This window comes from Macrobrachium rosenbergii, chromosome 4 (genome assembly GCF_040412425.1).
Source record: "Macrobrachium rosenbergii isolate ZJJX-2024 chromosome 4, ASM4041242v1, whole genome shotgun sequence".
Lineage (NCBI taxonomy): Eukaryota > Metazoa > Arthropoda > Malacostraca > Decapoda > Palaemonidae > Macrobrachium > Macrobrachium rosenbergii.
Genome location: NC_089744.1, coordinates 55918516 through 55931598, shown reverse-complemented (window position 1 = coordinate 55931598; position 13083 = coordinate 55918516). Strand labels below are relative to the sequence as shown.

The following is a 13083-nucleotide window of genomic DNA, read 5'->3' as shown; positions in this document are numbered from 1 at the left end:
CTTGGTGATCCCACAGTCCTGACATTAAGAGACCTTCCAAATGCGCTCCACAACCTTCATACAAGGTGTCCAAGAACAATACAATTTCTCGAAAGGGAGTGAAGGGGCACTCCTGTGGTCAGGTTCTTGTCATCTTGCCACCATGCTAGTCTTGCCTCACCTCTCAAGAGAGTAACCAGAATCATAGGGGAATCCTTCAAAGGGGACCAAAACTCCTTCAGTCTCCCCTGAAGAGAGCAAAGGTGAAGACGCCCGTGAGGAACCAGCTTCTCCAGGGACAACAAGTAACCTAGAATGACCTGCCACTGACGTGCTGGTTGCTTCTGTTTGGACAGGAAGAACTGGGCTATGTGCTCCTGAACTTGACTGCTCGTTGATCTGATGGAAACACCCTCGCCACTGTTGAGCCTATGAGCATGCCCAGGATCCTTTGGCTGGGCAAAAGATTCAATTTCTCCAAATTTATCATGATGCCTAAGCCGTGACAAAATTGGAGTAAACGATCTCTGTCTTGGATTAGCTTTACCTGAGAATTTGCGAGGACTAGCTAGTCGTCAAGGTATCTCAAGATAATTATTCCATGAGAATGAGCCCAGGTTGAGACTAGGGTGAAGATTCTTTTGAACATCTGTGGGGCAGTTGACAGGCCAAAGCAAAGAACCTTGAATTGGTAGACTCTCTCTCCAAGGCTGAAGTGAAGGAGCTCCCTGGATGATTGGTGGATTGGAATCTGGAACTGTGCATCCTTCAGGTCTATCGTGAGCATGAAGTCGTTCTTCCCGACGGTTGCAAGGACTGTGTATGGTTTCCATTCTGAACTCTCTTTCTGATGAAAAGGCTGAGAGTCGACAGGTCTATTACCGGCCTCCAATCGCCCATTGCTTTGGGAACCAGAAAGATGAGGCTGAAGAAACCTGTAGAAGGGTCTTGCACTACCTCCAAAGCTCCTTTTACCATCATTTTCTTCACTTCCTATTGGAGAGCTAGAAGTTTCGGTGATCCTGGAGTGTACATTGTTTGGTGAAAGGGAAGCTCGGAGAGGGGAGGAGAAACTTAAAGGGTAGTAGGTATCTCACACACAGATCATCTTCTACTCAGGTCTCCTCTCCATAATGCTGCCAAGTTGTTCAATGGCTTGCCAGGCACCCCCCACCTCCTCTAGCTCTGCCTCTGCTTCCTCTCCCAGGCCTGGAAGAGCGGAGCTGAAAGGGCCACTGCTGAGTGGCTTTCTTGGTTGGATGTGGCAAAGGTTGACTACCTTTGTGTGGTATCGTCGCGCCTTGAGGTCTCTTAGGAGACGTGCAAGTAGCAGATTGGAGCCTTGGTTTGGAAGTGCCAGCATGAGAAGGACCAAACAATTTTGATGCAACTTGATGTACGAGACGGTCATTGTTGTCTGCTCTACGCCTGTCGGCTGCAGTGTCAAGCTGGTCCTTGGGGAAGAGACACGAGGAGCTTAAGATATCTCCATTCCATAAAGCTAGTGTGGAATCTGCACTGAAAATTTCGAGACTGGAAAGGGCAGTAACCAATTGGCCCACATATTAGCTCAGTGATTCTCAAACGGGTGCCGTGGCACTCTGGGGTGCCACAGACAGTGCCTAGGGGTGCAGCAAGATTGTCATGAATTTTGTCTTTGCTAGATCATCTTGATGAACATTTGTAAAAAAAAAAGTTTGCAGAAGTCTTCATATAATTATTATCAGTGTATCTACTCTAATTGTGTTTATCTAATTCTTCTGATGTGCTCTTTATCTGTACATTATATATTTCTGCTTGTACGTTGTGCTGATTTTGGTTTGAGTATGGGTAATAATTTCATTCATTAAATAAGGAGTTAATTCATGAGATATGGTGGGATGGTGAAGAAGGGGTTAGTTAGTTAGTTATAAATGATTTGTTTAACCAGACCTCTGAACTCTTTTAGGGTTCTTCTCGGGCTGGGAAAAGAAAGGGGGAAAGAGTACATAAAAAAATTAAGTAGTTAACTAAATAAATAAATAATAAAAAAAAAGTGGGGGGGGGAGAATTAGAAAAAAACAACCGAGAAAAAAAATAGAGAAAAAAAAAAGGGGGGGAAATTATATTTTACTTATCAATTTAATTTTGTTTAGGAAGAGAATGATATTATTAATTGAAAAGTTATTACCTTCTGCTAGATAGTTAGTTATAAATGATTTGTTTAACCAGACCTCTGAACTCTTTTAGGGTTCTTCTCGGGCTGGGAAAAGAAAGGAGAAAGAGTACATAAAAAAATTAAGTAGTTAACTAAATAAATAAATAATAAAAAAAAAGCGGGGGATTAGAAAAAAAACAATCGAGAAAAAAATAGAAAAAAAAAAAAAAAAAAGGGGAATTATATTTCACTTATCAATTTAATTTTGTTTAGGAAGAGAATGATATTATTAATTGAAAAGTTATTACCTTCTGCTAGAATATCCTTTATTGATTTATTTTGTAAATAAGTCTTTCTTTCATGATGCCATCTGGGACAGTCAATCAAGATGTGTTTGATTGTTACTGGGATGTTACATCTTTCACAAGTTATTGGGTTTGTGTGCGGAGTTGACATCAGATGACCATGTGTGAGTCTGGAGTGTCCTATTCTGAGTCTTGTTAAAATAACCTCATTGATTCTTTGCTTTTGGGTAGAAGAATGCCATTTTTTAACTTCGTTCTTAATTTGTTTTAGTTTGTTTTGTGGGGGTATATTTGTCCAATCATTCTGCCAATCCCTATAAATTAAGGGTTTAACTGATGCTAGCCAGTCTGATATGGGTGCTTTCATAGTAGTTGGGGGGATTGTACAAGCCAATTTTGCAGCTTTATCTGCTTTCTCATTACCCTCAATGCCTACATGGGCTGGGATCCAACAAATTTGAATTTGAAGGCCGTTTGTAATTAACTGATGTATTTCCTTTTGTATATTTTGGACAAGGTGATTATTTGATTTAAATGATCCTATTGCTTCAATTGCACTTCTTGAGTCGCTCAATATGAGTGCTGAAGGAATTCCTTTTTTGTTATAATCTTGAGAGCCAATTGTATGGCTGTTAATTCTGCTGTAAATACTGATGATATTAGAGGAAGGCCCATTTGGATAGTTTTATCACTTGAATAAGCTGATGAGCCCACTCCACCTTCATTTTTGGATCCATCTGTGTAGATTATGAAGGGATTACCCTTCCGTCTTACATGTTCCATGGCATGTTGATGGTACATTTCTGTGTTGGACATATATTTCTTTGAAAGATATGATAAACATGTGCATAGTTTTGCCCTTTTTAGTGTCCATGGTGTGACCGGATTTATTTCTTGGGTAAATTTGGGTATCATGTTATGTAAATTCAATAAATGATTAGTTTTTTTAGTAAATGAGTTTTGATTTGGATTATTATTTGTATTTTGATTGAGAAATTTATTTGATGCAGGAGATGTGCCTGCTTGAAGGGATAAGCCTATTCTTAAAGTAATTAGATCTCTGTAATATTTTAGAGGCAGCTGGCCTGCCTCTGCTAGATAGAGACAGTTGGAGATGAGCGGAAGGCTCCTGTACATATATATGCTCCTCGTGATGTAAAGCATCTAGAGATTTTAAAGTTGTTTCTGAGGCAGTTGAATAAATTGGACAGCTATAATTTATAACTGATAGTACTGTTGCATTGTATAACATTAACATTGTGTCTCGTCCTGCACCCCATTTGGTGTGTGAGATTTTCTTTAATAAAGTAAGGGCTTTAGATCCTTTGGCTTTGATATATTTGACATGATCTTTCCAATTTAAATGTTGGTCAAAAATTATACCCAAATATTTAACACTATTGCACATGTTTATCTCTTCATTATAGAGATATAACTTAATGGTTTGTTGTTTCAACCATCTTTTGTCTTTGTAGAAGACAATGCCATTTGTTTTATTTACCGACAACTTGAAGCCTACGGAATTGGTCCAAGTGGTTATATTTTTTGTTGCTATATTAAGTATTCTTTGAGCATGTCTCAAAGAATAACTTGAATAATAAATTACAAAATCATCCACATACAAACTATTTTGTACACCCTCAGGCAGGTTCATAGTAATGTCATCTATTGCCAGGGCAAATAAGATGCAGCTCAAAACACTGCCTTGGGGATACCCTCCTCTTGTAGCGTAGCAATTTGAATATGTATTTTCTATGCGTTACTTGAAATGTACGATTTGTTAGAAAATTATTGATAAATATTGGAAGGTGACCTCGAATATTGGACCTCTGGAGTTTCTGCATAATATTGTATCTCCATGTGGTATCATATGCTTTTTCTATATCAAAGAAAATAGCCACTGTCAGCTTTTTCTTTTCAAATCCTTTTTAATATGATCTTCTATTCGAGTTAACGGTCTAGTGTAGATCTACCAGCTATTGATCCCGATTGGGTAGGTGATAAAATTGAGTGTTTTGTTATGACACTTGTTAATCTCAAACTAACCATTTTCTCCAACAGTTTGCACAAGCAACTTGTTAGAGATATTGGCCTATAATTAGTGGGGTTGCTAGGGTCTTTTCCTGGTTTACTGATGGGTATGATTATTGCATGTCTCCATTTAGTTGGGAAGACATGCGTTAGCCATATGCTATTATATAATTTTAATAAGAATTCTTTAGCTAGTGTGGCTAAATTCTGGATCATTTCAAAAGAAATCATATCATGCCCATTAGCTGATGATCGACATGATTTTAGGGCAAAATTAAGTTCGTTCATATTAAATTCTTGGTTATAATCAAGGTCCTCATCAGGTTTCAAAATTAAGTGTATGATTTATTTTTTGTGTTCTAATTCTTTTGAAGTGTTCATCTAAATTACAATAAGCACTAACATCTTCTATATGTTTGGCTAATATATTTGAAATATCTTGTAGGTTATGATTTAGTTTGCCATTATATAGTATTGGGCTTCTAGGTGGTCTTACATGTTTACCATTGATTTTACGGATTTTGTGCCATATTTCCTTAATTGAAGTATTTGGTGACAATTCCGATATATAATTTTTCCACGACTGAGCTTTTTCGAATATTATTGTTTTTCGAAATTTTGCATTATATTTATTGAAAAAGTGGTTTAATGTGATCAATAGTTATACTTATAACTATTATCTTGTTTAGTTTGTTTATATTACAAGGGCCTTTATTAAGGGTGTTTAATCTGGACTTTAGTCTACTCAAATTACATGCCAGTGTGTGTTTGGTTCGATTTAAGAGAGACAAATTATTAGACCACCATGGAACGGGGGATATATTAGGGGTTGAAGAAGTTTTGGGGATGCATTTATCTGCAGCACTGATTACAAAACTGGAAAAGAAATCATTTGTGACATTATTGTTTTGATTTAATGGGAAGGGAGGGATATTTCTAGTTTGTAAATTGTATTTATCCCAGTCAGCTTTCAGTAAGTTATATTTTATGGGAAATGATTGTTTTTGGTTGTTCAAATAATTCAAAACAATTGGAAAGTGATCACTAGTATATGAGTCGTCTAGGACATTCCATTCCAGTCTTTCAATTAATTCCAGTGAACATATTGAAATATCTATTGAGGAGAAGGTTAAATGAGTTTTTGAGAAGTACGTTGGTGAATCACTTTCGTTCAGGGAATGTAAATTCTGAACATTTATGCAATTCCCAGTGTTTGTCCTGGCCAAGTTAATAGCATGTGTGTTGTCCCATAATGGATTGTGGGCATTGAAGTCGCCTACTATTAGTAGGGGCCATTTACATTATTTAGTATTTCTGGTAAATCACTAAAGTTTGAGTTAAAATTTGGCTGATTATATAGATTCAGTATAGAGATAATTTGATTGTCTGGCATATGCAATTTGATTGCAGTTATTTGATATGACAGTGCTGTAATATTTAGGGGTTCATAAGTTGAATCGTTATGAATATATATAGCTGTTCTAGCTTGCCATCCACTGTTGGTGAGTGGCAAGCTAATTTATAGTTTCTAAAGTCCTTAGGAGTTGTACCAATATGCTGTAGACATATGCAAACAGGTTTATGTTCCTTTAGTATTCTCTGGATTTCACCTAGCCGAAGCCGAGTAGAAAATCCATTCATGTTCCACTGAATTATTTTATTGGTCATTGTTTGGGGGGATTGGCGTTAGATTTTGTAAGTTAATTGATGATTTAGCTACATCCCGTAACATTTTAAGAGAGTTTGTGTTGCTTTGTGGTTTCTTTGCAGCTAGGTTTGATTGCTGAATATTTGATGCATTGATCGGTTCTTCTTCATATTTCCTTATTAGGAAATCTATTTGAGTTTTGATCATGTTTTTCTTTAGTTTTAAGGATTCTGAGCATAGTTCGCCATCTTGATGGAATGTTAAAGGGCATTTTCGGAACCTAGTAAAGTTATTTATGAAATTTCGGGTTATATTTTCATTTTTGTTAGGTAAACGATTGTACGTAATGATGAAACACTCTTGACATCTGCAAGATAAATCATGTTCCGAGTGTTGAAGGAATGGTTCTAATCTCTGGTCCCATCTATGCTCCCATTACTGGATGTTGTAATATTTTTGTTAGGAATTTCTGGTATAGGCATACTGGATCTCCGATGTGCTGGTACAAAATTTTGATTTGAATTTTTAGGTTTATTATTATTACTATTCTTTGGTCTTGTTGAGGGTTGATTTGATGTGGTTGTAATTTGATTAATTTTATGGGTTTTTGGTTCTTCAGTGGGATGTTTAATTGAAAGTTTCTGCATTGATTTCGGTGATGAGAGTGCAGAAGAGTTAGTTGATTTATCCATATTTGGGGAATCGTTATTTATATTTGTTTTGGATTGTGGAACACTATGGATTTCCACTTGTGATGCAGTTAATGTAATCTGTTTCTGATTAATGGGTGAGACTGGGATTTTGCTAGATCGATCTGTGAATGGAATGTTAGGTTTTTTCCCTTAGGGGGAGTTCTGTCAATTACTTTCCTTTTTTTATTATGGTTATTTTTATCAATTAAGTTTTCTGTGGATGACGTTAATGTATTATGAGTTTCCAGATCTGGATTATTAACCTCTGTTGATTTTTCCATATCATTGGAATTCGTTTTTGAATGATTAACTTCGCTTGTTACTGGGAGGCCTGTTGTAACTGTACTCTTGGGCTTTTATGAATAGTAGAGGAGGGGGAGAGGTGTGTCACATCTATTCTGTGTTGAGATTCTTTATGTTTATTATGAGTTGTTACAATATTTGAATATGAATGGAGTTTTGCTGGGTCATTGATTCCTCTCACCTTCAGTTCGAGTTTGGCTTAGTTAACGGGCATACCAGTTCTGTCCATTAACAGTTGTAATTCTGTATAATATTGATAAAATACACAGTCTTTAGATTTAGCATGATGATTTAATTTGCAATTTACACATTTGAAGGTTTTGCATTTCCAATTTGTTGTGTGGTTTTTTCAGAACATACAGCGCATATAGCGTTATTTCTACATCTTTTGGTTGAATGGCCATATTTTTGACAGTTAGAGCATTGGAGAGGTTTAGGGACAAAGGGGCGAACCTCTCTATTCAGTCCCAAATTTTTATTTTTCGTGGTAGTTCCCGGTTTGTAAATTTTATTTTGACTATTTTAATATGTTTATTTGCATCCCTTCTACTTGGGACAGCATATAATTCCAAGTCATGTATGTTATTGTATCTTAGTTTAAGGAGTCAATTAAGATTTGTTCTGATGGTAGCTCTTTTTCATCATTGTCTGGGAGCATTACTGTGCTTTGTGTATAATTAAGTGTTTCATGGCTGGTTACTGTTACTTTTATTTCATTTATGTTGGTTATTTGTAGAAAAGTTGTTGATTGGGCTTTTGTAGGATGGTTGATTGTGTGTGATGTATGTTGTCAGGAGGAGAGTGGAATTGGCGCCAATGTTTCCCGCGCGTCTGCACCTTACTTGCAGTCACGCCTCTGTACTGATTGGACGTGTAATAAAGCACTGGAGTGTCCGACTGGTTTCCTTCTGCCTCTAACATGGCGCAGTGAGTAGGGTGTTGTAAAAGGATAAGGATGTCTACACCAGGGAGACCGTCTTTCACGACAAGGAGGGCACGACGATCCTCCAGGGGTGCCCACAGTACTCCTTGGAGTAGCGCCAAGATCACCAGCTCTTCAGCATGTGGTTGCCGAAGGGCGAGATGCGTTGCAAGCCCTTAATGACCGCTTTGCTACAATGGCGAGTGGCTTGTGTCTACAGAGCAGTCCCAGGCCCCAGCCCCACCACTACCAGAGAAGTGTGCTTTGGAAATGTCGTCGGCCTCCTTCAGGACTTGGAAACGGTCCATGACACAGTGGCTTAGGCTATATAAGCTTCAACCAACGGATGCAGTTCAACATATTAGGCTTCACTGCACCCCAGAGTTGCAACGTACACTGGATGCCAGGTATAGTGATGCACAGTGGGCTAATTTGTCTCCAGAAGGGGCTTTGGATGCTATAGGGGCCATGGTTCTGCGTGCTTCGAACCAGGCCGTGCATTGGGCTGAGTTTTTGTGTATATGCAAGGACGTGAGGAGTCAATTAGTGAATATTTTGCAAAGTGCTCTCAAAAAGCCATGGATTGTGGCTTCCAGTGTCCTAGCTGTCATAGCGATTTGTCCGAATATATGCTTATTAGGAAGCTTATGGTAGGTCTAAGGGATGAGATATTGAAAAGAGACCTCTATAGGTCGTGTGATTCCATTTGTAGTGTAGATGCCTTAAGGGCAGTGTGTGTTGTCATATGAGGCAGCCAAAAGATGCTTCCATGCCCCAGCATGACACATGGCATCAAGAGCCACGTGCGGCCGATGTGGAGACAGACCCCAGCCCCTGAGTGTGCAGCGGTGAAGAGTGGTGAGAGGTCCTCAGTTTCCATCAATGCTCGTATGTGTGGGAACTGTGGAGTGCAGCATGAGCCAAGGAAGGTCTTGTGCCCGGCGAGAAATAGTGTTTGTCATGGCTGTCAAAAAATTGGCCACTTGAAACGGTTCTGTAGGAGCAAGAAGAAGATGGTGAGTGATGCCCCTGCTTCGTCAGTAACACTGGGAGCGGTCACCGCCGGGGTACAACCCAGTGTGCAGCCTACTATACAAGTGATAGTGTCCTCATCAGTGCATGGGCCTAGGCCTAAGGGTCACAAGCCTGTACAGGCTGTGGTAGACACGGGGCCCAAGTGTGTGTTGCAGGCCCCACTTTGCTGTCGACCCTCATTGAAAGACCTGCCCTTTCACAAAACCGCAGGGGCCTACGTGATGTTGCCAATGTTCGATTGGAGTGTATGGGGACTGCCCCTTTCGCATTCAGTACGTGCCAGGACAACCGTCCAAGAAGTGTATTTTATCAAGTCTGCAAGGTCTTGCTTCCTTTCATTGGCTGCTTGTGGACTTTGGCCTCGTGCCCCAGTCCTTTCCCCACCACCTACCAGTGTCAGCGAGCCTCGCACTGGAGCATGAGGTCCCCACACCCATTGGGCCATCCCTGCCCAAGCCCTCATCCATGCCCTTTCCACCAGTGGAGGAGAACGTCCCAAAGTTGGAGCAGTGGCTCTTGCGCCATTTTTCATCATCAACTTTCAATACAGAGAGGGAGCCCCTCCCAGTCATGGAGGGCAAGCCGCACCATATTCACCTACTGCCGGGGGCAACCCCCTATGCATGCCACACCCCAGCATCAGTGCCAAAGCATTGGGAGTCAGAAGTGAAGAAGCAGTTGGACCAGGACATCAAGAAGGGCATCATTGAGGAGGTACCCACTGGTGAAGCAACAGAATGGTGTGCGAGGATGGTCATTGTTGCCAAGAAGTCAGGTCAGCCCTGCCGCACTGTGGACTTTCAACGCCTTAATGCCTCCTGCAGGAGAGACGCATCACACCCCTGCTCCTTTCGACATGATCTCTGGGGTGCCTTTACATTCCTTCAAGACAGTGGCAGATGCGCATTGGGGCTTCCACCAGGTGGAGTTAGATGAAGAGAGCCACAGACTCACAACCTTTATCACACCCTGGGGGCGTTACCGGTACAGAAGAACACCCATGGGACACTGTTCAGCTTCAGATGCCTACACCAAGAGGTTTGATGACGCCATCAAGGACATCCCCCAAAAACACAAATGTGTGGACGATACTCTTCTGTATGACAACAGCGTCGAGGAGGCCTTCTGGCACACCTATAATTTCTTGGACACGTGTGCTAAAAGGGCATAACCCTCAAGCCAGAGAAATTCAGTTTCTGCCGAAGAAAGTGAACTTCGTCGGTTCCAGCTGGGATGGGATTCCTACAGGCCCACAGAGGAGAGTCTAGCTGCCATACGGAGATTCCCTATGCCAGACAACCCCTCTGTCACTGACATCAGGTCATGGTATGGCTTTGTCAACCAGTTGGCACCCTTCCTCGCCACTGCCCCGCTGATGGAACCCTTTAGAGACCTCCTGAAGAAGTCTACAAGCAAGAATGTGTACTGGGATAGCAACCTACAAGAGAGATTCCGCAAGCACAGGAGGCCATATGCAAGCTGGCCAAGGATGGGCTGGTATATTATGACAAATCCCGACCTACAGCGGCCCTAACAGATTGGAGCAGGGATGGGATTGGGTTTGTCATCCTGCAGCAGTACTGTGCTTGTGCCTCGGCTGATGCCCCATTTTGCTGCAAGGGTGGGTGGCGTGTTGCCTTATGTGGGAGCCGCCATTTGTCGCAGGCTGAAGCTGGGTATGCTGCTGTTGAGGAGAAGCCTTAGCTGTCACACATGGTGTCTCAAGAAGGCCAGGCTACTCCTGTTGGGCTGCCCCAACTTACTGATCGTGACTGATCACCGCCCGCTGGTCAAGCTCCTGGGTGATAGAGAGCTGAAGGATATACTAAACCCAAGACTCTTCCGTCTCAAGGAGAAGACCCTACAATACAGGTTCCAAGTAAGATACTTGCCAGGAAAGAGGAATTGCGCTGCTGACTTCTTATCACGCTTCCCTGCTCTCCGTTGCAACCAGATGACAAGGATTCTGAACTTGAAGAGGATATGACTGTTGCCCTTGTCGCTGCTTCGGCCACCGCCCTTGAGCAAGAATGCCTCATACTGGATGAGGAGAGGGTCAAAGAAGCAGCCTCTAAAGACCCTGTGTATCAACTGCTGGCAGCTAAAGTTGCAGTAAATGACTGGTGCCATGAAGGCACAGGAGGTGGCCTGCCTACGTCAGTTTTACTCAGTTAGGGACAGGTTATCTATGGTAGAAGACCTGATAGTCTACACTTACGAACAAGGATGCCCACGTCTGCTCATCCCAGAGGAACTTCGCCGTCAAGTCATTACAGGCCTTCATGCAGGACATCAGGGGGTAGACTCCATGCTCCATGCAGGGCTAGACAATCAGTTTACTGGCCAGGGATGGAAGGCGACCTGCAGAGCCACAGGGATGGATGTGCCTCTTGTGATGTACATGCTCCATCACAACCTGCTGAACCATTAGTACTCACACCACCCCCAGAATACCCATTCCAGTCGACAGTGGTGGACATGCTACAGTTGGAGGGCCATATGTACATGGCCTATGCAGACAGGCTCACCGGGTGGCTGGAAGTGGCACACTTCCCACATGGCACAACGTCATCAAGAATTATATCAGTCTTGAGGACATACTTCACAAGATGGGGAGCACCAGAGCTAATCTCGACAGATGGGGCACAAACCTCATTAGTGCAGAGACCACATCATTCTTCAGAAAATGGGGGTTACGCATGCCTGTCGTCAGCCCATTACCCCCAGTCTAATGGAAGGGCCGAAGCAGCAGTCAAGACTGCCAAGAGGATCATCAGGTCTAACATAGGCAAAGGAGGCAGCCTCGATTGCAACAAGGCATCCCTGGCAATTCTTCAGTACCTCAATACACCCCTAAGGGGTTTGACAAGTCCCCAGCACAGCTCGCTATCGGCAGGCAGCTCAGAGATGGAGTGCCAACACCCAGACAGCATTACAAGGTGGAGAGACACTGGGATGAGATAATTCAGCGGAGGAGCTACGAATGGCAGAGTCCCAAGAGGAGACCCACCATATACTGGTACCAGGGAGCTTCTACCCTGGTTGTAGGCTGCAGGGTAAGAGTGCAGGATCCTGTAACCAAAACCTGGGACCGATCTGGGTTGGTAGTGGAGTCTAAGGGCCACCGACAGTATCTCATTAGGTTGGATGGAAGCGGTCGGGTGTCACTTAGAAACAGGAAGCACCTGAAAGTGTTAAAAACGGCAACCCCCAACGTCCTCAGCCATTCCCCAAGCCTGGAACCTGCTCCACCTCGTCCAAAAGGCGCACAGTGCAACCCTCATGGATGGGCAGTATGTCATGGGTGATATCGATTTAACCCATGCTTGTGCTTGTGTCACCTTGTACAATTACATTTTGTTGTCCCTTATGCTCATTTTATCTTTTGTTTTCAGTAAGCTGAACTGGATAGAAATTCTGTTGTGCAAACATATTTTATGCATGTACTATATATTGTTGCCATGCATGTCCTTGTATGTTGTGACACTCAGTGTTAACCATTGCTTTTGTCCTATGGGATCTTCCTTTTACAGCTTTCTTTGTCTATATATATGCATTTAATACATGTTTACTTATTATTTTCATTTAATATTTTGCCATTCTGCCATGCCATAATCTTAGGGGATGTAGGATGGTTGATTGTGTGTGATGTATGTTGTCAGGAGGAGAGTGGAATTGGCGCCAATGTTTCCATAGCGTCTGCACCTTACTTGCAGTCACGCCTCTGTACTGATTGGACGTGTAATAAAGCACTGGAGTGTCCGACTGGTTTCCTTCTGCCTCTAACAGCTTTGGTTGTTGTTTGTATTAGCCATTCATTGTTTTTGATATGTCTACATTCCATGTCTTGTGTGGGGTGTATATTTAATAATTTGTTCTCTAAAATGGCTGGTGAGATCTGTTTTTCTGCTTTTAATATTAAAAATCTGGACCAATTGTCTGGTCCAAAAATATGTTCAAAATGAACTAGTGTTGGATTTAGTCGATAGTTATTTCTTTTTAATTTTTTCACATTCATCGGTGATGAGCTG

General features: G+C 41.9%; 1 protein-coding gene across 9 annotated transcripts in view; it reads right to left on the bottom strand.

Moving 5' to 3' along the window:
- The window catches only part of LOC136834791 (uncharacterized oxidoreductase TM_0325-like), a 118925-nt gene that overhangs the window by 37521 nt on the left and 68321 nt on the right, over nt 1–13083 (bottom strand). The gene's annotated exons all lie outside the window — the stretch shown is intronic.